At 44.4% G+C, this 26477-nt stretch overlaps 1 protein-coding gene across 1 annotated transcript in view; it reads right to left on the bottom strand.

Moving 5' to 3' along the window:
• LOC132762363 (tropomodulin-3-like) overlaps positions 1 to 21561 on the bottom strand; it is a 68523-nt gene extending 46962 nt beyond the window's left edge. The window contains exon 1 of the mRNA XM_067471406.1: positions 21456 to 21561. The gene's annotated coding sequence lies outside the window, so the exon portion shown is untranslated. The remainder of the gene's footprint in view (positions 1 to 21455) is intronic.
• Between the last annotated feature and the right edge of the window lie 4916 nt (positions 21562 to 26477).

The following is a 26477-nucleotide window of genomic DNA, read 5'->3' as shown; positions in this document are numbered from 1 at the left end:
GACGAAAGCTGAACAGTGGTAATTTGCACAGCATCGCTTATTTGCATCGTATTTACAATGACCTGGTGGATCTCAGGAGCTCTGAAGGAGGCCTTTGCATGCAAATTTCCCAAGTTCAGTTCCTTTGACTCAGTGCGATGGAATCACAGGGAGCAAGTCATAAAGTCTGAAATTCTGGGGAGATGCTACCAATGGCACAAATGACCCCCAAATTTAGTTCTCCGAGTATTCTGGACTTCAATTCCCAGAATACCTGTAAGATCAGAGTTTGGGAAACATGGCTTAGTTTGGACCAGTGGTTCTCAACCTTCCCAATGTCGTGACCCTTTAATACAGTTCCTCATGTTGTGGTGACTCCCAACCATAACATTATTTTTGTTGCTACTTCATAATTGGAACAAATACCCGATACACCCAAATTTGAATATTGGTGGGGTTGGGGGGATTGATTTTGCCATTTGGGAGTTGTAGTTGCTGGGATTTATAGTACACCTACAATCAAAGAGCATTCTGAATTAAACCAATGTCTCACACCAGAAGTAAGTTGCTTCTGGTGTGAGAGAATTGGCTGTCTGAAAGGACGTTGCCCAGGGTGCGGCTGGATGTTTTGATGTTTTACCATGCTTATGGGAGGCTTCTCTCATGTCCCTGTATGACAGTGTTTCTCAACCTTCATAATGCCACAACCCCTTCATACATTTCCTCATGTTGTGGTGACCCCCAACCATAACATTATCTTCGTTGCTACTTCATAACTGTAATTTTGCTACTGTTATGAATCGTAATATAAATATCTGATATACAGGACTTATTTCCATTCACTGGACCAAATTTGGCACAATACTGGTGGGGTTGGGGGGGGTTGCTTTTGCCATTTGGGAATTGTAGTTGGTGGGATTTATAGTTCACCTATAATCAAAGAGCACTCTGAACTCCACCAACAATGGAATTGAACCAAACTTGGCACACAGAACTCCCATGGTCAATAGAAAATACTGGAAAGGTTTGGTGAGCATTGATCTTGAGGTTTGGAGCTGTAGTTCACCTACATCCGGGGAGTACTGTGGACTCAAACAATGATGGATCTGGACCAAACTTGGCATCAACACTCAGTATGTCCAAATGTGAACAATGGTAGAGTTTGGGGGAAATAGACTTGTCATTTGGGAGTTGCAGTTGCTGGGATTTATAGTTCGCCTAAAATCAAAGAGCATTCTGAACCCCACCAACAACAGAATTGGGCCAAACTTCCCACATAGAACCCCAATGACCAACAGAAAATACTGTGTTTTCTGATGGTCTTTGGAGACCCCTCTGACACCCCCTCAGGACCTCCCCCATGGGTCCCGACCCCAAGGTTGAGAAATGCTGGTTTAGACCATCAACTCTGTAAAGTAAGTCAGAATGACCGGATAAACTTGCCACGATCCCACTCTCTAAACCAGAGTTTCATAGTTTGAAATTAAAAAAAATATATTTTGAGCTGTAGTTTGCACGCAGGAGGTCACAGAAATGTGAAATTATTTCTAGGATTCCTCCGGGTTCGAAAAACAGATCTAAACCACTATACTAAACTGGATGACCAGAATGTATTTTCCCTTGATTTACTTATTGCCTTACGCAACCACAATAAATTATTTCTGCCACCAATAACATACATGTAGAGCACTTCACTGCTCTCTAAGTACAGGAAAAAATGCTGCTGTGTCCACATCTTTCACTGCCAAGCCCAAAGCCGCTGCCTACTCAAGCCCATAAGATGACCTCAGACAGAGGAATTATTTGAACTTCAGTGTTTACTTTAAAGGAAGTGGCTAATGACTTGATCTCCGCATGTGTAACCTTTGGCCAGCAGATTCTTGCAACTCAGAGACATGGGAGATTTCATTTTAGGGATCATGCCCTACACAACTTGGCAACTGTTTTGGTGTTTACAAAACATGTGGCTCTGTTAGCTTTCAAACAGGATGCCAGATGTACAAAGAATCGTGTTTTGCTCAAAAGATGACGATAATAGTTGGACCCTAGTTGATAAGGGATGATGGGAATCATGGTCAAACACATTTGCAGGGCAGTAGATTGGGTGAAGATACTATACAAAAACTCTTGAGCCATTTCGGACACATGAAAACAACAATAGTTTCTGACTCAAGAGAAGTAAACGTCCACTAAATTCTCTACTAGCCAGTCCTCATCAGGAGTTTTGGGTTTGGTTCTGGGCATCTCAATATAAGGAGGATATAGACAAGTTGGAATGGGTTCAGAGAAAGTCTGGCCTAATTCTATTGTTGGTGGGGTTCAGAATGCTCTTTGATTATAGGTGAACTATAAATCCCAGCAACTACAACCCATCTGATCCTCCTTCCAGATACACAACATTGCTCATCTCATTCAGTGTTTTCAAACTTTTAATTTTTGCAATTGGCCCTGCCCACTGTGTTCAATTATTGTGATTATTGTGAGCCTCCACCACACTCCGAGGCAGAGAGTTCCACTGCTGAACGGCTCTCACAGTCAGGAAGTTCTTCCTAATGTTCAGATGGAATCTCCTTTCTAGTAGTTTGAAGCCATTATTCTGTGTCCTAGTCTCCAGGGTAGCTGAAAACAAGCTTGCTCCCTCCTCCCTGTGACTTTCTCTCACATATTTATACATAGCTATCATGTCTCCTCTCAGCCTTCTCTTCTGCAGGCTAAACATGCCCAGCTCTTTAAGCCGCTCCTCATAGGGCTTGTTCTCCAGACCCTTGATCATTTGAGTCGCCCTCCTCTGGACACTTTCCAGCTTGTCAATATCTCTCTTCAATTGTGGTGCCCAGAAATGGACACAATATTCCATGTGTGGTCTAACCAAGGCAGAATAGAGCATGGGGATCATGACATCCCTTGATCTAGACCAGTGGTTCTCAACCTGGGGATCGGGACCCCTGGGGGGTCGCAAAGGGATGTCAGAGGGGTCGCCAAAGACCATCAGAAAACACAGTATTTTCTGTTGGTCATGGCGGTTCTGTGTGGGAAGTTTGGCCCAATTTTATCATTGGTAGGACTGACTATGCTCTTTTGTTGTAGGTGAACTATAAATCCCAGTAACTACAACTCCCAAATGTCAAGGTCTATTTTCCCCTAACTGCACCAGTCTTCACATTCGGACATATTCAATATTTGTGCCAAGTTTGGTGCAGATCCATCATTGTTTGAGTCCACAGTGCTCTCTGGATGTAGGTGAACTACAACTCCAAAACTCAAAATCAATGCCCACCAAACCCTTCCAGTATTTTCTGTTGGTCTTGGGAGTTCTGTGTGCCAAGTTTGGTTCAGTTCCATCATTGGTGGAGTTCAGAATGCTCTTTGATTGTAGGTGAGCTATAAATCCCAGCAACTACAACTCCCATATGAAAAAATCAATCCACCGTCAACCCCACCAGTATTCAAATGTGGGCATATCGGGTATTTGTGCCAAATTTGGTCCAGTGAATGGAAATCCATCCTGCATATCAGATGTTTACATTACAATTCATAAGAGTAGCAAAATTACAGTTATGGAGTAGCAATGAAAATAATGTACATACAACATACGACATTATGAGCATGAGATTTCCCTTCCCATTCTGCTGATTCTAATACCAAGAGTGTGTCTGCATGTGAACTTCAGCATCTTCCTTGGATATAATGGAGCCATATTTGGAAAGGCGCATGACAAGGTGTTTATTAGCAAATGCTCCCGAGGGGCCGCTCAATCCATTTGCTGCTCCCTAAGACAGCGCTCTGATGTATTACTGATGGAGGCAATGGCACTTTGGGGAGAAGGTTTGGTTTCCTGTAATAAATTTGCCATTAAGTGTTGGGGCATGGAAGGTGGGAGGGAAGGAAAACAACTTCACAATGCTCTACATATAAACCGATGAGCATATCCGGGAAGCCCTTTCATACACTTCTGAGCTGCTCTAGAGTGGCAACTGAACTGAGCAACACTTACTTACTTACTTAGGCGATCCCTCATTGTCCAAGCAGGATAATCCTCCAGGGTGGGTCAGCAGGTGACTGTGGAGCCCTAGTCTTTATCTGAGTCTTCTCCCGCAGTGAGGGCATTGGTTTCCAGGTGGAAGGCAGTCCCGGTTGTGGTTGGCTTGATGCGCCTTCCTCTTGGCACATTTCTCTCTTTCTCCCTCCATTCGTGCCTCTTCAAATTCTGCAGCACTACTGGTCACAGCTGACCTCCAGCTGGAGTGCTCACAGGCCAGTGCTTCCCAGTTCTCAGTGTCTATTAGGCTTGGGCGGTTTCGTTCATTAATTTCGCAATTCGTTATTAATTCGTATTTAAATTAGCTTACGATCCAATATTGAGCCATGCAGGAATAGTGTGAGGAGTAAATTAGATTCGAAACAATTTTTTCAATTTATTTCGTAATTATTTTCTAATTATTTCGTAATTATTTCGTAATTATTTTCGCATGTCTGGTGCAAGTTTTATAGTTGTTTGTTTTATCACACCAACAGTCAACAACAGAGGGAGAGAGAAGCTTCAGAAGTTCCCCCTGTCCCATTTGGAGGTTTTTTTAGCATATTGCGCAATCACGTCCGCCATTAACGAATCGATTCGTAATTATACGAAATTTCGTATATTTCGAAATTTTTAAAAGGAAAATTTCGGAATTATTAAAAAAACGAAATGCAAGGGCCCCCTAAAAACAAAACGAGTTGAGAACCAAATTTTTCCGTGGTTACCCAAGCCAAGTGCCTATGCCACAGATTTTAAGGCTGGCTTTGAGCCCATCTATAAATCTCTTTTCCTGTCCACCAACATTCTGTTTTCCATTCTTGAGTTCAGAGTAAATCAACTGCTTTGGGAGACGGTGGTCGGGCATCTGGACAACGTGGCCAGTCCAGCGGAGTTGATGGCCGAGGAACATCACTTCAATGCTGGTGGTCTTTGCTTCTTCCAGCATGCTGATATTTGTCTGCTTGTCTTTCCAAGAGATTTGCAGGATTTTTTGGATGCAGCGCTGATGGAATCGTTCCAGTAGTTGCATGTGACATCTGTAGATAGTCCACGTTTCACAGGCGTAAAGCAGGGTTGGGAGGACAATAGCTTCATAAACACGCACCTTGGTATCCCGATGGATGTCCCAGTCCTCAAACACTCTGTGCTTCATTTGGAAAAGTGCTGCACTTGCAGAGCTCAAGCGGTGTTGTATTTCGGTGTCAATGTTGACTTTGGTGGAGAGGTGGCTGCCAAGGGAGTGGAAATGGTCAATATTTTCTAATGTTACACCATTAAGCTGTATCTCTGGCATTGGAGAGGGATTGCCTGGTGACTGCTGGAAAAGGACTTTGGCTTTCTCGATGTTCAATGACAGGCCGAGCTTCTCGTATGCTTCTGCAAAGGTGTTTAGAGTGGCTTGTAGGTTTTCTTCTGAATGTCCACAGATGACGTTGTCATCAGCATACTGGAGTTCTATAACAGATGTTGTTGTAACCTTGGTTTTGGCTTTCACTCTGCCGAGGCTAAATAGCTTGCTATCAGTCCGACAGATTATTTCCACTCCAGTGGGAAGCTTCCCGTCAACAAGGTGAAGTATCATAGCGATGAAGATGGAGAATAAAGTTGGAGCAATAACACATCCCTGTTTGACACCTGATTCCACCTTAAATGGGTCACTTTGGGAGCCACTACTGTCCAGGATTGTTGCCATCATGTACTGAGCAACAACTGGGTTGGTTGTTTACATTGGACCCCTTTCATCAGCAATTCTCAACCTGGGAGTCGGGTATGTATTTGTGCCAAATTTGGTGCAGTGAATGAAAATACATCCTGCATATCAGATATTTACATTACAATTCATAACAGTAGCAAAATTACAGTTATGAAGTAGCAAAGAAAATAATGTTATGGTTTGGGATCACCACAGCATGAGGAACTGTATCAAGAGGTTGTGGCATTGGGAAGGTTGAGAACCACTGATCTAATGTAAAGCGTTTCCATATTTTGTTGTTTTGCTTCCACTGGAACATTCTGGTGTTTTGTTTTTTTACAAGTCAGTCCCATACAGCAGAGAAACCAAGCTTCCAACTTCAAGCACACCAATGTTCTCTCCCTCTTCTGGAGCATACTTCAGTGTGCGCCAATATCTCAAAAGGAAATGGCTTCCTGAAACTAATTATCGCAGCGCCGTTCGCTGCCAAGTTGCAGATCCCTTTGCCAAGTTGCCATTGTGCGGTGTTCTCCCCCCTTTCCCCACGTCTCTGACATTGTGCAAATCTGTTTATAATCATAACAAGACCACAATCCTGGGGCCGGTGCCGACGGAACATTTGCAAGATGAGTGCAATTGATGGGATACATACAGGGAACATGTTTTTTTTCAGCTTAGGTTTTGATGTGCTCATTATTTTGAGCCTCGTTTTCGTTTTTTTGCTTCTCCAAAGGGATGCTGGTGGTATGCAACCATTCCCACCAACTAACGTATGCTAAAAGGGTTCATTATTTGGTTCTCTCCGGAAGGAGGCAAGAGCCCAAAAAACTATTGCAACACCAAGGTCCTACTGTCTCTTCCAGTCAAGCTTCGCTTCCTCTCTTTGGGCATTTCTCACCGCATGAGAACTTTGTGTAGTTGCCTTCAGGCATTAAACCGGCTCTTTGGGTTGCAAAGCATGCCGAGATTCAGCCGATACAAAAGCTCATGTGACTTTCCAATGCAAGAATGAACTTGCCGGGGAAATCCATTCCACTATATGTGGACCTTCATCCAAGTAGTCATGCGTGCAATAGGAGTTTCCACAGCCTTGGGCTTTCTTTTCTCTCCTTGCTTTTTAACCCAGCCATTACATTTGGAGGACAAATGGCTACATAGTGGGAGGACAAGGCAAAAATTGCACAGCCTAATTATACACAGATTTGGGGCTGATGCAATTTATTTATTTTATTTATTTATTTCGAGGTTTTATATACCGACCCTCTCACCTTCAAAGAGGGATTCGGACCGGTTCACAACATGTGTTAACATACAAAGAATATACAATAACAACACAATGCCACTTCATTACACGATTAAAATATCAGCACCATACACATTAAAACATTATCACCCCAGTTAAAAGAGCCAAATCGTCCAACACCATCACAATCCCATTCATCATCCTCCTTTCATGTGGGCAAAGAATTAAATCAGTTGTCAAATGCCGCGTTCCACAACCAGGTCTTTGTTAGTTTCCTGAACGTCATGAGGGAGGGGGCAGTTCTGATCTCTAATGGCAGGGAGTTCCAAAGTCGAGGGGCCACCATCGAGAAGGCCCTGTCCCTCGTCCCCACCAGCCGTTCTTGTGCAGGCGGTGGGACTGAGAGCAGGGCCCCTCCAGACGACCTTAGTGGTCTTGATGGTTCGTAGGGGAGAATACGTTCGGAGAGGTAAACAGGGCCGGAGTCGTTTAGGGCTTTATAGGTTAACACCTATAATTTACAGGTGATCAAGGGTCTGGAGAGCAAGCCCTATGAGGAACATGCACCACAATTTAAGGGAGAAGTCGACAAGCTGGAATGTGTCCAGAAGAAGGCAACTAAAATGATCCAGGGTCTGGAGAACAAACCCTATGAGGAGCGGCTTAAAGAGCTGAGCATGTTTAGACTGAAGAAGAGAAGGCTGAGAGGAAGTCACAGGGAGGAAATATGTGAGAGGAAGTCACAGGGAGGAGGCAGCAAGCTTGTTTTCTGCTGCCCTGGAAACTAGGACGTGGAACTATGGTTTCAAACTACAGGAAAGGGATTCCACCTGAACTTTAGGAAGAACTTCCTGACAGTGAGAGCTGTTCAGCAGTGGAACTCTCTGCCCCGGAGAGTGGTAGAGGCTCCTTCTTTGGAGGCTTTAAAACAGAGGCTGGATGGCCATCTGTCAGGAGTGCTTTGAATGTGATTTTCCTGCTTCTTGGCAGGGGGCTGGACTCGATGGCCTACCAGGACTCTTCCAACTCTAGGATTCTATGATTCTCAGAGGAAATCAAGCCTGAACCATTTCTAGAAGCCGAGATGACTAAACTGTATTTTCGGCATAGCATGAAAAGGCATGACTCACGAGAAAAGACAGTTAAGTAATGCTTAGTAAGGCAGATGGAAAAGAGGAAGGCTGCAATTACAGGTGGATAGACTGGATCAAAGAAGCCATGGTTCGCAAGATGACAACTGGGTGACTTGGAAATCTCGCATTCCCAAGGTCGCCATAAGTCTAGTTTATAACAATTAATAAGATGTTCAGACAACTTTTCTGAGTTCTCCCCAAACTCTTTGTCTCTTTTGCTCAGTGTTGTAACTATTGATACAGGTTAACTTAGTTTTGTGTGTGTGTGTATACTGGAATGATTCCATCAGCGTTGCCTCCAAAAAAATCCTGCAAATATCCGCTACCTCGGTATCCACCTCTCCACAAAAGTCAACATTGACACTGAAATACAACACCGCCTGAGCTCTGAGACTGCAGCATTTTTCTGAATGAAGCAGAGAGTGTTTGAGGACCAGGACATTTACACACACTATATATACACACACACACACACAATTATATATATATAGAGAGAGAGAGACAGACAGACAGGGAGAAGGGTAAAGGTAGAGCTTTTCCCCTGACATGAAGTCCAGTTGTGTCCAACTCTGGGGTGTGGTACTCGTCTCCATTTCTAAGCTGAAGAGCCAGCGTTGTCCATAGACACCTCCAAGATCATGTGGCCAGCATGACTGCATGGAGCGCCATTACCTTCCTGCCGGAGCGGTACCTATTGATCTACTCACATTTGCATATTTTCAAACTGCTGGGTTGGCAGGATATAGATAGATGATAGATAGATAGATAGATAGATAGATAGATAGATAGATATACACATACACACACACACATACACACACACACACCTAATCCGTACTCCCTGCTCAGCCTTATTCCACCTACGGCAGCGTGGTTTTCAGTTGTTGACTTGAAGGATGCCTTCTTTTGTTTGCGTTTAGCGCCACAAGGCCCCTCTGTAGTTACAGTTGTAGTTCCAGGATCTGTAGTTATGGTAGAAGAGGGGGAGTGCCCCTCTGTCAGGTTACTAGAGCCAGAATACTCCCTCCTCTGTCCTAAATTCTCAACCGGAGAGACTGCTGGTGTTGAGCTCAGAGGAGGCACAGCTGGATACACACACGCTATATATATATATATATATATAGATAGATAGATAGATAGATATAGATATATATATAGATATAAATACTATATATACAGACACACACACAAACACACACACACACAAAACTAAGTTAACCTGTAATGGTATAGTACAATATAATAATATATAATACTGATATTGTACTATGCTAATAATATAATATATTGTACGTTTATATATCATGAAAGCCGCTCTGAGTCCCCTTTGGGGTGAGAAGGGTGGCATATAAATGTCATAAATAAATAAATAAATAAATATTGCCATTTGCCCTGAACTGAAATCTAGAAGGAGCCACTGTAAAACCTTTGCACTGCCAGGACTGCGTTCAAATCCAGGGAGCGGGGGTGAGCTCCCGTCTGTCAGCTCCAGCTTCTCATGTGGGAACATGAAAGAAGCCTCCCACAGGATAGTAAAACATCTGGGCAACACCTGAGCGACGTCCTTGCAGACGGCTGATTCTCTCACACCAGAAATGACTTGCAGTTTCTCAAGTCACTCCTGACATGAAAAAAAAATTGAAATCTTGATCAAACATTTTAGCAGATACCTCCAAAACACAGGTACTCAGGACTCTGATCTCCATCGTTTTGAAGATTTTGGAGAATGTTATCAGAGGGGAGTCAGTGCTGCTGTGACACAGCTAGACAGGATTCTGAGTTTGCTGATAATCCTCCTAAACCAAACCTTGTTGCTCATACTTTAAAATAGAAAATGACCTCAGAGGCAAATCAAAAGGGCTAGTTTTGGGCCAGAGCGCTAATGCTGCAATTGTGTTATCCTTCCTGCCTTACTTGTGTCTTCTCCCCATCAGCCTCTGGATGAACCTGGACCAGAGAAGGAAGGGCTTATCAGTTTTCCATCACCAAGCTGAAGCCTGAAACTGGTCCAAAGACACTTGCTTTGGACCAGCAAATCGGTAAACTCTTTAATTGTCTTGAAAACATTTGGCATCAAAAATATCTAGATAAGAACCCTTGAATGAGTTCCCTTTTGGGAACTACAACTCCCAGTATCCCCCAAAGGCAGCATGGTCAGTTGCTAGGACAGAATTATTATTTTCCCATAGGGGAGAAGAGACAGGAACTTGGAAAAGTTGCCTTTTTTGACATGCAATGCCTAAGTCTTCCTTAGGCAGCATCGTCTGTTGGGAGCACAGGAGGAAGGTGTTGAGGGAAAAGGAATTTGGGAGAGTTGGGATCTTTTTCTGGACTACATCTCCCAGAAGCGTAGTCAGTGGTCTTCAGTTTCTCTTTTTTCGATAGAGTTACAAGCTGGGTAGATGCGGGGAATGCCGTGGATGTAGCGTACCTGGATTTCAGGAAGGCCTTCGACAAGGTCCCCCATGACCTTCTGGCAAGGGAACTAGTCCAGTGTGGGCGAGGCAAAACTACAGTGAGGTGGATCTGGAATTGGTTAAATGGACGAACCCAGAGGGTGATTCTCCCCAAGGCTTCTTCATTCTGGAAAGAAGTGACGAGCGGAGTGCCGCAGGGTTTTGTCCTGGGCCCGGTCCTGTTCAACATCTTTATTAATGACTTAGATGAAGGGTTAGAAGGCAGGATCATCAAGTTTGCAGACGACACCAAATTGGGTGGGATAGCCAATACTCCAGAGGACGGAGCAGGATTCAAAACGATCTTGACAGATTAGAGAGATGGGTCAAAACTAACACAATGAAGTTCAACAGTGACAAATGCAAGATACTCCACTTAGGCAGAAAAAACGAAATGCAAAGATACAGAATGGAGGACAATGCCTGGCTCGAGAGCAGTACGTGTGAAAAAAGATCTTGGAGTCCTCGTGGACAGCAAGTTAAACATGAGCCAACAATGTGGTGTGGCGGCAAAAAAAGCCAATGGGATTTTGGCCTGCATCAAGAGGAGCCTAGTGTCCAGATCTAGGGAAGTAATGCTACTCCTCTATTCTGCTCTGGTTAGACCACACCTGGAATATTGTGTCCAGTTCTGGGCACCGCAATTCAAGAGAGATATTGACACTAAGCTGGAATGTGTCCAGAGGAGGGCGACTAAAATGATCAAGGGTCTGGAGAACAAGCCCTATGAGGAGTGGCTTAAGGAGCTGGGCATGTTTAGCCTGAAGAAGAGAAGGCGGAGAGGAGATATGATAGCCATGTATAAATATGTGAGAGGAAGCCACAGGGAGGAGGGAGCAAGCTTGTTTTCTGCTTCCTTGGAGACTAGGATGCAATGGAACAATGGCTTCAAACTACAAGAGAGGAGATTCCATCTGAACATGAGGAAGAACTTCCTGACTGTGAGAGCCGTTCAGCAGTGGAACTCTCTGCCCCGGAGTGTGGTGGAGGCTCCTTCTTTGGAAGCTTTTAAACAGGGGCTGGATGGCCATCTGTCAGGGGTGATTTGAATGCAATATTCCTGCTTCTTGGCAGAATGGGGTTGGACTGGATGGCCCAGGAGGTCTCTTCCAACTCTTTGATTCTATGATTCTATGTTTGCATCCACAGGGCTCTCTGAATGTAAGTGAACTACAACTCCAAAACTCAAGGTCAGTGCCCACCAAACCCTTCCAGCATTTTCTGTTGGTTATGGAAGTTCTGTGTGCCAATGTTGGTGGAGTTCAGAATGCTCTTTGATTGTAGGTGAACTATAAATCCCAGCAACTTCAACTCCCAAATTACAAAATCAACCCCACACCACACCAGTATTCAAATTTTGGCGTATCGTGTATTTGTGATAAATTTAGTCCAGTGAATGAAAATACATCCTGCATATCAGATATTTACATTACAATTCATCACAGTAGCAAAATTACACTTATGAAGTAGCAACAAAAATAATGTTATGGTTGGGGGTCACCACAACATGAGGAACTGTATTCAGGGGTCACGGCATTAGGAAGGTTGAGAACCACTGGTTTAGATAGTACTGCACCACCTGACATCTGCTGGGAAATAGCCACCAACAATGAAAGGACCAAGGCAGTGACCACTCTGGCCCATTCCCTGTTTAGATATCAGCCAGTACGCCAATGCCTTAAATCTAGAAACAAATTCCAAAGATCTACAGAGATACTCCCAGGAACATCTCAGCAAGCTGGAGTCCAAAAGTGGCAGGCTAAAACCCAGAACCTCAAGCCATGGCTGAAACCGAATGAGATACTTCCTCCTAGGCACACAGAAGACTGGGCGACTTAGAACACTGAACAGACTGTGCTCTGGCACCACGAGGTGCAGAGCCAACCTTAAGAAATGGGGCCACAAAGTGGAGTCCACGACATACAAGTGTGGAGAAGAGCAAACCACAGACCACCTTCTACAATGCAGCCTGAGCCCTGCCACGTGCACAATGGAGGACCTTCTTCACCAGAGACACTCCAAGTGGCCAGCTACTGGTCAAAAGACATTGTGTATCATACCAAGTTTTTAAATACATTACAACTGTAGCCTCAGTTTGTTTCTGACACAATAAATAAATCTATACATATAATAAAAGTGAAAATGTGTGTATGTGGCAGGGGGCAGGGGTGTCTGTTTACCCAGAAAGAGACCCACCTCCACAAACAGGCTGTAGTGCTCACTGAGCTGAAGATACCCATGGCCCTCCCAAAACTCACATTGCAGGTTACCATGAACATGTCCAAGAGCCCTGCCAATGTCCTCCACAAACACCATCCTGCCCACTACCCAAGTGGAGGCTTTCATGCGGGGACCATTTCAGTGGAGATTTTCTGTTTTTCCTCCACCAAAGACACCTCCCAGGGTTCCTTTCCCTTTCATTTGCACAACCCCACCCACCGCTTCTTCCATAACCTTTTCCTATGGCACACAGCAAACAGAGGAATTGATCAGCAACTGAACATTCTGTAGGAGTTTGGGGGACTGACTCCACAGAGTGGAAGTTGTAGTTCACTCTGCGTCAAGACACAGCACTTCCTGAGACCACTGCAACCCACACCAATGGTTGATCAAGTCAAACTCCTCTAACTCAGCATCACTCCTTTTCCTCCTACAACTGGTAGTAGCTTCACTGCCAGGACGCTGAGCCTCAACACACAGAACCCCCATGACCCACTCTACATCCTGGTGCAGTTTGGAGGAGGATGGACCATGGACGATGGCACTCGCATATGGGAGTTGTAGTTCACCCGCACTCACTGAACCCAACTGACATTGGATCTATTTATTTATTTATTTATTTATTTACTTTGCTTGTATACCGCAGTTTCTCAGCCCGTAGGTGACTCAACGCGGTTCACAACAAGAGCAAAAAGTCAGTCCAACAACATACAAAATTTAAAAACCATTAACAACATAATATACATGGTAATAACACATCAATACCAACACATTACAAATCGTGATCCAAATCGTCATCCATAATTCCGTTCCTATATTCCTGTATCCTATATTCATCGTGTACATTGCACTGTTTATCCGAACGCCTGTTCAAACAGCCAGGTTTTTAGTTTCCTTCGAAACACCAATAACGAAGGGGCTGATCTAACGTCCATGGGAAGGGCGTTCCACAGCCGAGGGGCCACCACAGAGAAGGCCCTGTCCCTCGTCCCCGCCAGCCATGCTTGTGACGCAGGCGGGATCGAGAGCAGAGCCTCCCCAGAAGATCTTAGAGTCCTGGCGGGTTCATAGACAGAGATACGTTGGGATAGGTAGCTTGGGCCAGAACCGTTTAGGGCTTTATAGGCCAACGCCAGCACTTTGAATTGAGCCCGGTAGCAAATCGGCAGCCAGTGGAGCTGGAGCAGCAAAGGAGTTGTATGCTCCCTGCGCTTCGCTCCTCTTAATATCATGGCTGCCGAGCGTTGGACTAGTTGGAGCTTCCGAGCTGTCTTCAAAGGCAGACTGAACTTGGAGCACAGGTAAATAATGCCTTTCTCAAATAACCCGGACACCGCCGGGTCCCCAAGCTAGTAAATAAATAAGCCACAGCCTGGTGCAGTAAGAAAATTCCAATTTTAAAAAGTCATTTTCCGGAACAGAGTTATGAATAGCCCTGCCTCCCCATCCTCTTCCTCCCCCATTAGTTCTTTTCCATCTTTTAAAAAAAGGGACACAATGGTTCTGTTTTCCGGAGCTGTCCCAGTGAACCCTGCATCTTGGAGGCCAGCAATTCCCAAACCCTGTCCTAGGAGATGCCCCAGTGTTGTGGAAACATGTCGAGTGTGTACACATTTGCAGAGCAAACAGCACAGAGACCGAAGGGAGCTCTTGTCACTCAAGTGCCGCTCTAGAAGCAAACATACCTTTCTGGTATGTGCTTTATTTCCTGTTTCCACTCAGCTGGCAGCCCGCGTGCCAAAAAGCAATGAGGACACACCTAGGACATTATTACCTGTGCCATCTTGGGACCGGCATTCTTTTGCCATGATGCACAATTATAAATGACATACCTGAGCAGCCTTTAAGTCCCATCAAAACAGAAAAAAACACACACTGGAAATTGGAGAAACAAACCAACCAACCCAAGAGAGACCTGGATCTGGTAGACTCATCCCCAATACATTGCTCCATTGGCTAAGAATTTAAGAATGTTTTGACTAAAAGGATAGTTTTTTGCATTATTTAACTCTCCAAAAGGTTTTCTGAAAGGACGGCCAATTCTCTCACACCAGAAGCGACTTGCAGTTTCTCAAGTTGCCCCTGATGTGGAAAAAAAATCAGCAAGCTTCCCATCAAAGAATCAGGGGCAAAAACAAACCTGACTTGGCAACTGTCTCTCACAACCTCACAACCACCATATCTCTCACATCTCTCACAACCACCATATCAGACTACACAGAGAAGCCATTGAAATCCACAAGCATGTAGACAATTTCAACAGAAAGGAGGAAACCATGAAAATGAACAAAATCTGGAATGTGTCCAGAGGAGGGCGACTATAATGATCAAGGGTCTGGAGAACAAGCCCTATGAGGAGCGGCTTAAGGAGCTGGGTATGTTTAGCCCGAAGAAGAGAAGGCTGAGAGGAGACATGATAGCCATGTATAAGTATGTGAGAGGAAGCCACAGGGAGGAGGAGGGAGCAAGCTTGTTTTTTGCTACCTTGGAAACTAGAACGTGGAGCAATGGCTTCAAACTACAAGGAAGGAGATTCCATCTCAACACGAGGAAGAACTTCCTGACTGTGAGAGAAGTTCAGCAGTGGAACTCTCTGCCCCAGAGTGTGGTGGAGGCTCCTTCTTTGGAAGATTTTAAACAGAGGCTGGATGGCCATCTGTCAGGGGTGATTTGAATGCAATATTCCTACTTCTTGGCAGGGGTTTGGACTGGATGGCCCATGAGGTCTCTTCCAACTCTTTGATTCTATGATTCTATGATTTGGCTACTAGTATTAAAAAATTCTAAAATTACAACAGCAAAACAACAGAGAGGAAACAATCAAGGACATCTAATCGCCCCTCAACAAAAGATTGCCCCAGGCACTGCCAGGCCATCAAATGCTAATCAAGGTGGTCAGTTGAAACATTCACACCTAGCTCCAGCAGACAAGAGTTCTTTGCCCCACCCTGGTCATTCCACAGATATATAAACCCATTGTCCTATTTCCAACAGACCTCACTACCTCTGAGGATGCTTGCCATAGATGCAGGCGAAACGTCAGAAGAAATATGCCTCTAGAACATGGCCATATAGCCCGAAAAACCTACAACAATCCTCAAAAATGGATTAAGAACATATTCAAAGCTGATGATGGTGCCCTCCAGATGATTAGATGGCTTGGGTGTCAATGCTAGGATCCTGCAGCCAACTTTGAGTCCCCTTTGGGGAGATAAAGTGGGGTATAGATAAAAAGATAAATATAACAACAACAACAACAACAACAACAACAACAAAAACAACAACAACAACATCTAGGGGGAATTGAGCCGGCAAAGCTTGTTCTATGTTAGACAGCTGCTACTCTGCAAAGTTTCTATCAGGTATCTTTGAACCTGCAAGTAGAACTTGGGACTTTGATCACACCAAGTCTTATTATGGACTATTTTCCATAATGGGAATGCCTATGCCTTTCTCAAAAATCAGGAAAGAAAGAAATAGCATCATTTTCTTTAGTCTAACAGAGGTGGAAAATACACTGACCCTGAAACGAACAGCTTGCACAAAGGTAAACAGAAAAATCCACAAAGCTAACAGACAAGAACAACGTTAGACGCATCCACACTGTAGTTTGGCATCCACACTGTAGAATTAATGCAGTTTGGCACGACTCCATACTATAGAATATTGTGAGGCATCAGCACTGTTTGGGAGACAAGGCTCACAACTTTCTTAAAAGACTACATCTCCCAGGAATTGTGCTATGGCCTGATACAGGGCATATCTATACTGCAGAATGAAAGCAGTTTGACATCATCATCGGCCCAATGCTATGGACTCCATGACCTTCTGGCAAACAAACTAGTCCAATGTGGGCTAGGCAAAACTACGGTTAGGTGGATCTGTAATTGATCAAGGGTCTGGAGAACAAGCCCTATGAGGAGCGGCTTAAAGAGCTGGGTATGTTTAGCCCGAAGAAGAGAAGGCTGAGAGGAGACATGATAGCCATGTATAAGTATGTGAGAGGAAGCCACAGGGAGGAGGAGGGAGCAAGCTTGTTTTTTGCTACCTTGGAAACTAGAACGTGGAGCAATGGCTTCAAACTACAAGGAAGGAGATTCCATCTCAACACGAGGAAGAACTTCCTGACTGTGAGAGAAGTTCAGCAGTGGAACTCTCTGCCCCAGAGTGTGGTGGAGGCTCCTTCTTTGGAAGATTTTAAACAGAGGCTGGATGGCCATCTGTCAGGGGTGATTTGAATGCAATATTCCTACTTCTTGGCAGGGGTTTGGACTGGATGGCCCATGAGGTCTCTTCCAACTCTTTGATTCTATGATTCTATGATTTGGCTACTAGTATTAAAAAATTCTAAAATTACAACAGCAAAACAACAGAGAGGAAACAATCAAGGACATCTAATCGCCCCTCAACAAAAGATTGCCCCAGGCACTGCCAGGCCATCAAATGCTAATCAAGGTGGTCAGTTGAAACATTCACACCTAGCTCCAGCAGACAAGAGTTCTTTGCCCCACCCTGGTCATTCCACAGATATATAAACCCATTGTCCTATTTCCAACAGACCTCACTACCTCTGAGGATGCTTGCCATAGATGCAGGCGAAACGTCAGAAGAAATATGCCTCTAGAACATGGCCATATAGCCCGAAAAACCTACAACAATCCTCAAAAATGGATTAAGAACATATTCAAAGCTGATGATGGTGCCCTCCAGATGATTAGATGGCTTGGGTGTCAATGCTAGGATCCTGCAGCCAACTTTGAGTCCCCTTTGGGGAGATAAAGTGGGGTATAGATAAAAAGATAAATATAACAACAACAACAACAACAACAACAACAACAAAAACAACAACAACAACATCTAGGGGGAATTGAGCCGGCAAAGCTTGTTCTATGTTAGACAGCTGCTACTCTGCAAAGTTTCTATCAGGTATCTTTGAACCTGCAAGTAGAACTTGGGACTTTGATCACACCAAGTCTTATTATGGACTATTTTCCATAATGGGAATGCCTATGCCTTTCTCAAAAATCAGGAAAGAAAGAAATAGCATCATTTTCTTTAGTCTAACAGAGGTGGAAAATACACTGACCCTGAAACGAACAGCTTGCACAAAGGTAAACAGAAAAATCCACAAAGCTAACAGACAAGAACAACGTTAGACGCATCCACACTGTAGTTTGGCATCCACACTGTAGAATTAATGCAGTTTGGCACGACTCCATACTATAGAATATTGTGAGGCATCAGCACTGTTTGGGAGACAAGGCTCACAACTTTCTTAAAAGACTACATCTCCCAGGAATTGTGCTATGGCCTGATACAGGGCACATCTATACTGCGGAATGAAAGCAGTTTGACATCATCATCGGCCCAATGCTATGGACTCCATGACCTTCTGGCAAACAAACTAGTCCAATGTGGGCTAGGCAAAACTACGGTTAGGTGGATCTGTAATTGATCAAGGGTCTGGAGAACAAGCCCTATGAGGAGCGGCTTAAAGAGCTGGGTATGTTTAGCCCGAAGAAGAGAAGGCTGAGAGGAGACATGATAGCCATGTATAAGTATGTGAGAGGAAGCCACAGGGAGGAGGAGGGAGCAAGCTTGTTTTTTGCTACCTTGGAAACTAGGACGTGGAGCAATGGCTTTCAACTACAAGGAAGGAGATTCCATCTGAACATGAGGAAGAACTTCCTGACTATGAGAGCCGTTCAGCAGTGGAACTCTCTGCCCCGGAGTGTGGTGGAGGCTCCTTCTTTGGAAGCTTTTAAACAGAGGCTGGATGGTCATCTGGCAGGGGAGCTTTGAATGCAATTTTCCTGCTTCTTGGCAGAATGTGGTTGGACTGGATGGCCCACAAGGTCTCTTCCAACTCATGGAAGTCGTAGTTTTGCAAGACCTTTAGCCTTCTCTGCCGAAGAAGGCTGGTGCCTCACCAAACTACAACTCCCAGGATACTATAGCATTGAGCCACGGTAGTTGCAAAATATTCTGTGATTCTATGACTCATGGAAGTCATAGTTTTGCAAGACCTTTAGCCTTCTCTGTCGACGAAGGCTGGTGCCTCACCAAACTACAACTTCCAGGATACTATAGCATTGAGCCACAGTAGTTGCAAAGTAGTCTGTGATTCTATGACTCATGGAAGTTGTAGTTTTGCAAGACCTCTGCCGAAGAAGGCTGGTGCCTCACCAAACTACAACTCCCAGGATACTATAGCATTGAGCCACGGTAGTTGCAAAATATTCTGTGATTCTATGACTCATGGAAGTCATAGTTTTGCAAGACCTTTAGCCTTCTCTGCCGACGAAGGCTGGTGCCTCACCAAACTACAACTTCCAGGATACTATAGCATTGAGCCACGGTAGTTGCAAAGTATTCTGTGATTCTATAACTCATGAAGTCATAGTTTTGCAAGACCTTTAGCCTTCTCTGCCGAAGAAGGCTGGTGCCTCACCAAACTACAACTCCCAGAATACTACAGCATTGAGCCATGGTAGTTGCGAAGTAGTACCAAGCTGCATTAATTATGCAGTCTAGATGCTATGGCTCAGTGGTATGGAAACAAGGGAATTGTAGTTTAGTGAGGCACCAGCACTATTAGGTGGAGAAGATGAAAGACCTTGTAAGACTTCTATGATTCCATAGCATTGAGGGAGGTGAAGTGGGATCAAAATGCATTAATTCTACAGCATGTGTAGAATAGCTTTACGCATGCAGCAAATGACATGCAGTTTGCAGAGAGGAAGGAAGGGAGTTTCCCAGGGAGGAGGGGTGAGGGTTGGGCTTGATTGACAAGTCAGAGGAGGAGGAGGAAACCCTCCAGAGCTGGCTGAGTACATTTCCTGGGTGGGGATCCCTTTTTACCCAATTTCCAAAGAAAGAGCTGTAGGGAAAGGAGGGAAGAGTGGGCAGGAAAAAAGACGACAACAACAACACTGGGTGCATCTACTCTGTATGCACTGTGATCCCACTTCAGCTGCCATGGCTCAGTGCTATGAAAACTATAGGTAAACACACCCTTGTAGTAGGAAATCAAAGTCCCCCTTGATTTATTTATTACTATATTTATTTACTATATTTAGATACCGTCCCTCTCAGCCCGCAGGCGACTCGGAGCGATCTACAATTGGTGCCAAGACCACAAAATACAATTTCAATACAATAAAAGCAATCGAATAATAAAACCATAACAAAATCAATAAAAACATGATTGCAATGGGTCTCGCACAAAAGTAAAGTGCTTTGACACTCATTTAACTGCCATGGCTCAGTTCTATGGGATCCTGGGATTTGTAGTTCTGCAATGTCTCTAGCCTCCTCTGGTGCCCCAGGCAAACTACAAATCCCAGGGTTCCATTGTACTGAGCTATGGTGGTTAAAGTGGCATCAGAAGACATTCAATCCATAGTGTAGATGCACCTCCTTCAACTGCCATGGCTTAGTTCTATGGGATTTGTAGTTTGGCAATGTCTCTAGACTCGTCTGGTGCCCCAGGAAAACTACAAATTCCATGGGCTCCATTGTACTGAGCTATGGCATTCATTCCAAAGTGTAAATGCACCTCCTTCAACTACTATGGCTTAGTTTTATGGGATCCTGGGATTTGTAGTTTTGCAATGTCTCTAGCCTCCTCTGGTGCCCCAGGCAAACTACAAATCCCAGGGTTCCATTGTACTAAGCTATGGCGGTTAAAGTGGCATCAAAAAGCATTCATTCCACAATATAGATGCACCTCCTTTAACTGCCATGGCTTAGTTCTATGGGATTTGTAGTTTGGCAATGTCTCTAGCCTTGTCTGATGCCCCAGGCAAACTAAAAATCCCAGGGTTCCATTGTACTAAGCTATGGCGGTTAAAGTGGCACCAAAAAGCATTCATTCCACAATATAGATGCACCTCCTTCAACTGCCGTGGCTTAGTTCTATGGGATTTGTAGTTCGGCAATGTCTCTAGGCTCCTCTGGTGCCCCAGGAAAACTACAAATCCTAGGGTTCCATTGGCGTGAGCTATGGCAGTTAAAGTGGCAGCAAAAGGCATTCATTCCAAAGTGTAGATGCACCTCCTTCAACTGCCATGGCTTAGTTCTATGGGATTTGTAGTTCAGCAATGTCTCTAGCCTCCTCTGATGCCCCAGGAAAACTACAAATCTCAGGGTTCCATTATACTGAGCTATGGCATTCATTCCAAAGTGTAGATGCACTTCCTTCAACTGCTTAGTGGCTTAGTTCTATGGGATCCTGGGATTTGTAGTTTTGCAATGTCTCTAGCCACCTGTGGTGCCCCAGGCAAACTACAAATCTCAGGGTTCCATTGTACTGAGCTATGGCATTCATCCCACAGTGTAGATGCACCTCCTTCAACAACTGTGGCTTAGTTTTATGGGATCCTGGGGTTTGTAGTTTTGTAATGTCTCTAGCTTCCTCTGGTGACCCTGGCAAACTACAAATCCCAGGTTTCCATTGTACAGAGCTATGGAGGTTAAAGTGGCATCAGAAGGCCTTCATTCCACAGTGTAGATGCATTCTAAATCTGTTTCTATTAATTTACTCTTTCCCCAACTTTTTTGCACCACAATAATTCCACTTTAATGGGATCCATTCCATGCAACCCATTTCTGCCACCAGTTTCTCCTTCAAAACTCTTCCAAAAGTTTGCTAAACCCACCCAAATGTTCAGATCCACAGCTTTTTCAATTGTTCCCCCAGAAAAATACTCACCGGACCGCAAGGAGAACTCCCAGCCCTGCTGCCCAGCCTTTCAGAGACTCAGCTTGCAACCACCGCCCGCCCACTGCGCATGCGCGCCCGCTTCCTCTCTGCGTCAACTGGCGTCAGGTCCCCGTAGCATTCTAGGAAGCGTAGTTCCTCCTGGGTTGGAGCTGCTGTCACTGCGCATGCGCAAGAGAGAGCTTTCAATACAGAGTGGACAATCCAACCTGGTTGGAAATGATTTCATACAGATAGATAGACTTAATAGCTTGTAATTAAGGAATTTTTTTTTTTGCATTGCAAAATTTATAGTCATGGTAGTTTATAATTCAGGAAATGTTTTTTTGCTGAGTTTTCCGGGCTGTATGTTTTTTGCATTTTTGACAAAATTTGTGTACAATTAGTATATCTTATAAGCTAGACCTTGCAAAGGCATTCGACACAGTGAATCGCAGTGCTCTCTGGACCATCCTTCAAAAAATAGGGTGCCCAAGCAAATTTGTGAACATCCTGCGGCTCCTCCGTAACAAGCTGCGGCCTAACATAACAAGCTATGGGTTTATTTTGTTTTTTGCATTTTCCCCCAAAATCTATAGTCATAATAGTATATAATTTAGGAAAAAATTGTTTTGCAATTTCTTTCCAACCTGTATACAGTTTTAATTATGATGGCAACAGTCTTGGAGAGCAATGGCTCCCAAAGTGACACATTTAAGGTGGAATTGGGTGTCAAACAGGGATGTGTTATTGCCCCAACTCTATTCTCCATCTTCATCGCTATGATACTTCACCTTGTTGATGGGAAGCTTCCCACCGGAGTGGAAATCATCTATCGGACAGATGGCAAGCTGTTTAACCTCAGCAGACTGAAAGCCAAAACCAAGGTTACAACAACATCTGTTATAGAACTCCAGTATGCTGATGACAATGTCGTCTGTGCGCATTCAGAAGAAGATCTACAAGCCACTCTAAACACCTTCACAGAAGCATACGAGAAGCTCGGCCTGTCATTGAACATTGAAAAAACCAAGGTGCTGTTCCAGCAGGCACCAGCCAACCCCTCTCCAATGCCAGAGATACAGCTTAATGGTGTCACATTAGAAAATGTTGATCATTTCCGCTACCTTGGCAGCCACCTCTCCACCAAAGTCAACATCGACATCAAAATACAACACCGCCTGAGCTCTGCGAGCGCAGCAGAGAGTGTTTGAGGACCGGGACATCCGTAGGGAGATCAAGGTGCTTGTTTATAGAGCTATTGTCCTCCCAACTCTGCTATATGCCTGTGAGACGTGGACTGTCTACAGACGTCACATGCAACTCCTGGAACGATTCCACCAGCGCTGCCTCCGGAAAATCCTGCAAATCTCTTGGGAAGACAAGCGGACAAATGTCAGCGAGCTGGAAGAAGCAAAGACCACCAGCATTGAAGCGATGGTCCTCCGCCACCAACTCTGCTGGACCGGCCACGTTGTCCGGATGCCCGACCACCATCTCCCAAAGCAGATGCTCTACTCTGAACTCAAGAATGGAAAACGGAATGATGGAGGACAGGAAAAGAGATTTAAAGATGGCCTCAAAGCCAACCTTAAAAACTCTGGCATAGACACTGAGAACTGGGAAGCCCTGGCCCTTGACCGCTCCAGCTGGAGGTCAACTGTGACAAGCAGTGCTGCAGAATTTGAGGAGGCAAGAATGGAGGGCGAAATGGAGAAGCGTGCCAAGAGAAAGGCGTCAAGCCAACCCCGACCGAGACCGCCTTCCACCTGGAAACCAATGCCCTCACTGCAGAAGAAGATGCAGAGCAAGAATAGGGCTCCACAGCCACATACGGACCCACAAGAATATTGGAAGACAATCATCCTCGGAAAACGAGGGATCGCCTAACATAACAAGCTATGGATTTATTTTGTTTTTTGCATTTTTCCCCAAAATCTGTAGTCATAATAGTATATAATTTAGGAAAAAATTGTTTTGCAATTTCTTTCCAAACTGTATACAGTTTTAATAATAACTTAGAAATTTATTTTGCATTTTTCCAAAATGTATACTTACAGTCAGAATATTTCATAATTCAAGATTTATTTTTATTTTATTTTTTTGCATTTCTGCAATATGTTTAAAGTCATAATACCTTAAATTCAAGATTTTTGACATTTCTCCCAAAATATATATACTTTGCATAATTCACATTTATTTTGCATTTAGAATTATTATTTTTTTGCAATTTCTTTCCAAACTCTATACAGTTTTAATAATAACAGAAATTTATTTTGCATTTTTCAAAAATGTATACTTACAGTCATACTTCATAATTCAGGATTATCATTTTTTTTTGCATTTCTCCAAAATGTTTAAAGTCATAATACCTTATAATTCAAGATTTTTGGCATTTTCCCCAAAATGTATACGCTTAGCATAATTCACATTATGCTAAGCAGCGTGCTTCTGCAAAGATGTTTAGAGTGGCTTGTAGGTTTTCTTCTGAATGCGCACAGATGATGTTGTCATCAGCATACTGGAGTTCTATAACACATGTTGTGACCTTGGTTTTGGCTTTCAGTCTGCTGAGGTTAAATAGCTTGCTATCTGTCCGATAGATAATTTCCACTCCGGTGGGAAGCTTCCCATCAACAAGGTGAAGTATCATAGCCATGAAGATGGAGAATAAGTATTGTCAAAGGCTTTCATGGCTGGACTCACTGGGTTGTTGTAGGTTTATCTGGCTATATGGCTATGTTCTAGAGCCATTTTCTCCTGACGTTTTGCCTGCATCTATGGCAAGCATCCTCAGAGGTAGTGAGGTCTGTTGGAACTAGGGAAAAGGGTTTATATCTGTGGAATGACCAGAGTGGGACAAAGAGCTCTTGTCTAGCTGGAGGTAGGTGTGAATGTTTCAACTAACCACCTTGATTAGCATTTGATGGCCTGGCAGTGCCTGGAGCAATCTTTTGTTGAGAGGTGATTAGCTGTCCCTGATTGTTTCCTCTCTGTTGTTGTGCTGTTGTAATTTTAGAGTTTTTTAATACTGATAGCCAGATTTTGTTCATTTCATCGTTTCCCCCTTTCTGTTGAAATTGTCCACATGCTTATGGATTTCAATGGCTTCTCTGTGTAGTCTGACATGGTGGTTGTGAGAGTGGTCCAGCATTTCTGTGTTCTCAAATAATATGCTGTGTCCAAGTTGGTACATCAGGTGCTCTGCTATGGCTGACTTCTCTGGTTGAAGTAGTTTGCAGTGCCTTTCATGTTCCTTGATTCATGTTTGAGCAATGCTGTGTTTGGTGGTCCCTATGTACTTAGGTGATCCCTCATAGTCTGAGGATGATGGTCCTCCAAATTCAGTGATCTGGCGGTGGGTCCGTAGGTGACTGTGGAGCCCTATTCTTGATCTGCATCTTCTTCCGCAGTAAGGGCATTGGTTTCCAGGTGGAATGCGGTCTCGGTCGGGGTTGGCTTGAAACGCCTTCCTCTTGGCACGTTTCTCTCTTTCGCCCTCCATTCGTGCCTCTTCAAATTCTGCAGCACTGCTGGTCACAGCTGACCTCCAGCTGGGGTGCACAAGGGCCAGGGCTTCCCAGGTCTCAGTGTCTATGCCACAGTTTTTGAGGTTGGCTTTGAGCCCATCTTTAAATCTCTTTTTCTGCCCTCCAACATTCCGTTTTCCGTTCAGAGTTCAGAATAGAGCAACTGCTTTGGGAGGCGGTGGTCCGGACAACGTGGCCGGTCCAGCGGAGTTGAAGGCGGAGGACCATCACTTCAATGCTGGTGGTCTTTGCTTCTTCCAGCATGCTGATGTTTATCTGCCTGTCTTGCCAAGACATTTGCAGGATTTTCCGGAGGCAGCACTGATGGAATCGTTCCAGGAGTTGCATGTGACGTCTGTAGACAGTCCCCGTTTTGCAGGCATAAAGCAGGGTTGGGAGGACAATAGCTTTATAAACAAGCAACTTGGGTCCCTATGTAGACTTCTTGTCCACAGCTGCATGGTATCCGGTAGACTCCTGCAGAAGTGAGAGGATCCCTCTTGTCCTTTGCTGAATGTAGCATTTGTTGGATTTTCTTAGTAGGTCTGTAGATAGTTTGTGTGTTGTGTTTCCTCATCAGCTTCCCTCTGCGGTCAGTGGTTCCCTTGATGTCTGGCAAGAACACTTTTCCTCTGGGTGGATCTTTGACTTGACTCTTGTGGCTTTTTCTCGGTTTTGCAACTCTTCTGATGTCTGAGGTGGAGTCTCCATTGCCATAGATGCAGGCGAAATGTCAGGAGAGAATGCCCCTAGAACATGGCCATATAGCCCAAAAAAACCTACAACAACTCAATGGAGAATAAGGTTGGGGCAATAACAAATCTCTGTTTGACACCTGATTCCACCTTAAATGGGTCACTTTGGGAGCCATTGCTGTCCAAGACTGTTGCTATCATGTCATTGTGGAGGAGCCGCAGGATGTTCACAAATTTGTCAGGGCACCTGATTTTTTGGAGGATGGTCCAAAGAGCATTCACTGTGTCAAATGCCTTTGCAAGGCCAATGAATGTCATGTACAGAGGCTGATTTTGTTCCCATGCTCATGCTGGAGGACTTCATTGCCATGATACATCACCTTGTTGACGGGAAGCTTCCCACTGGAGTGGAAGTCATCTATCGGACAGAGGGCAAGCTATTTAACCTCAGCAGACTGAAAGCCAAAACCAAGGTTACAACAACATCTGTTATAGAACTCCAGTATGCTGGTGACAAGGTCGTCTGTGCGCATTCAGAAGATCTAAAAGCCACTCTAAACACCTTCGCAGAAGCATACGAGAAGCTCGGCCTGTCACTGAACATCGAGAAAACCAAAGTGCTGTTCCAGCAGTCACCAGCCATCCCTCCCCAATGCCAGAGATACAGCTTAATGGTGTAACATTAGAAAATGTTGACTATTTCCGCTACCTTGGCAGCCACCTCTCCACCAAAGTCAACATCAACACCGAAATACAACACCACCTGAGCTCTGCGAGTGCAGCATTTTCGCGAATGAAGCAGAGAGTGT

Source organism: Anolis sagrei, chromosome 9 (genome assembly GCF_037176765.1).
Source record: "Anolis sagrei isolate rAnoSag1 chromosome 9, rAnoSag1.mat, whole genome shotgun sequence".
NCBI lineage: Eukaryota > Metazoa > Chordata > Lepidosauria > Squamata > Dactyloidae > Anolis > Anolis sagrei.
Note: the sequence above shows the minus strand (reverse complement) of the source record. Positions and strands in the feature narration are given on the sequence as shown.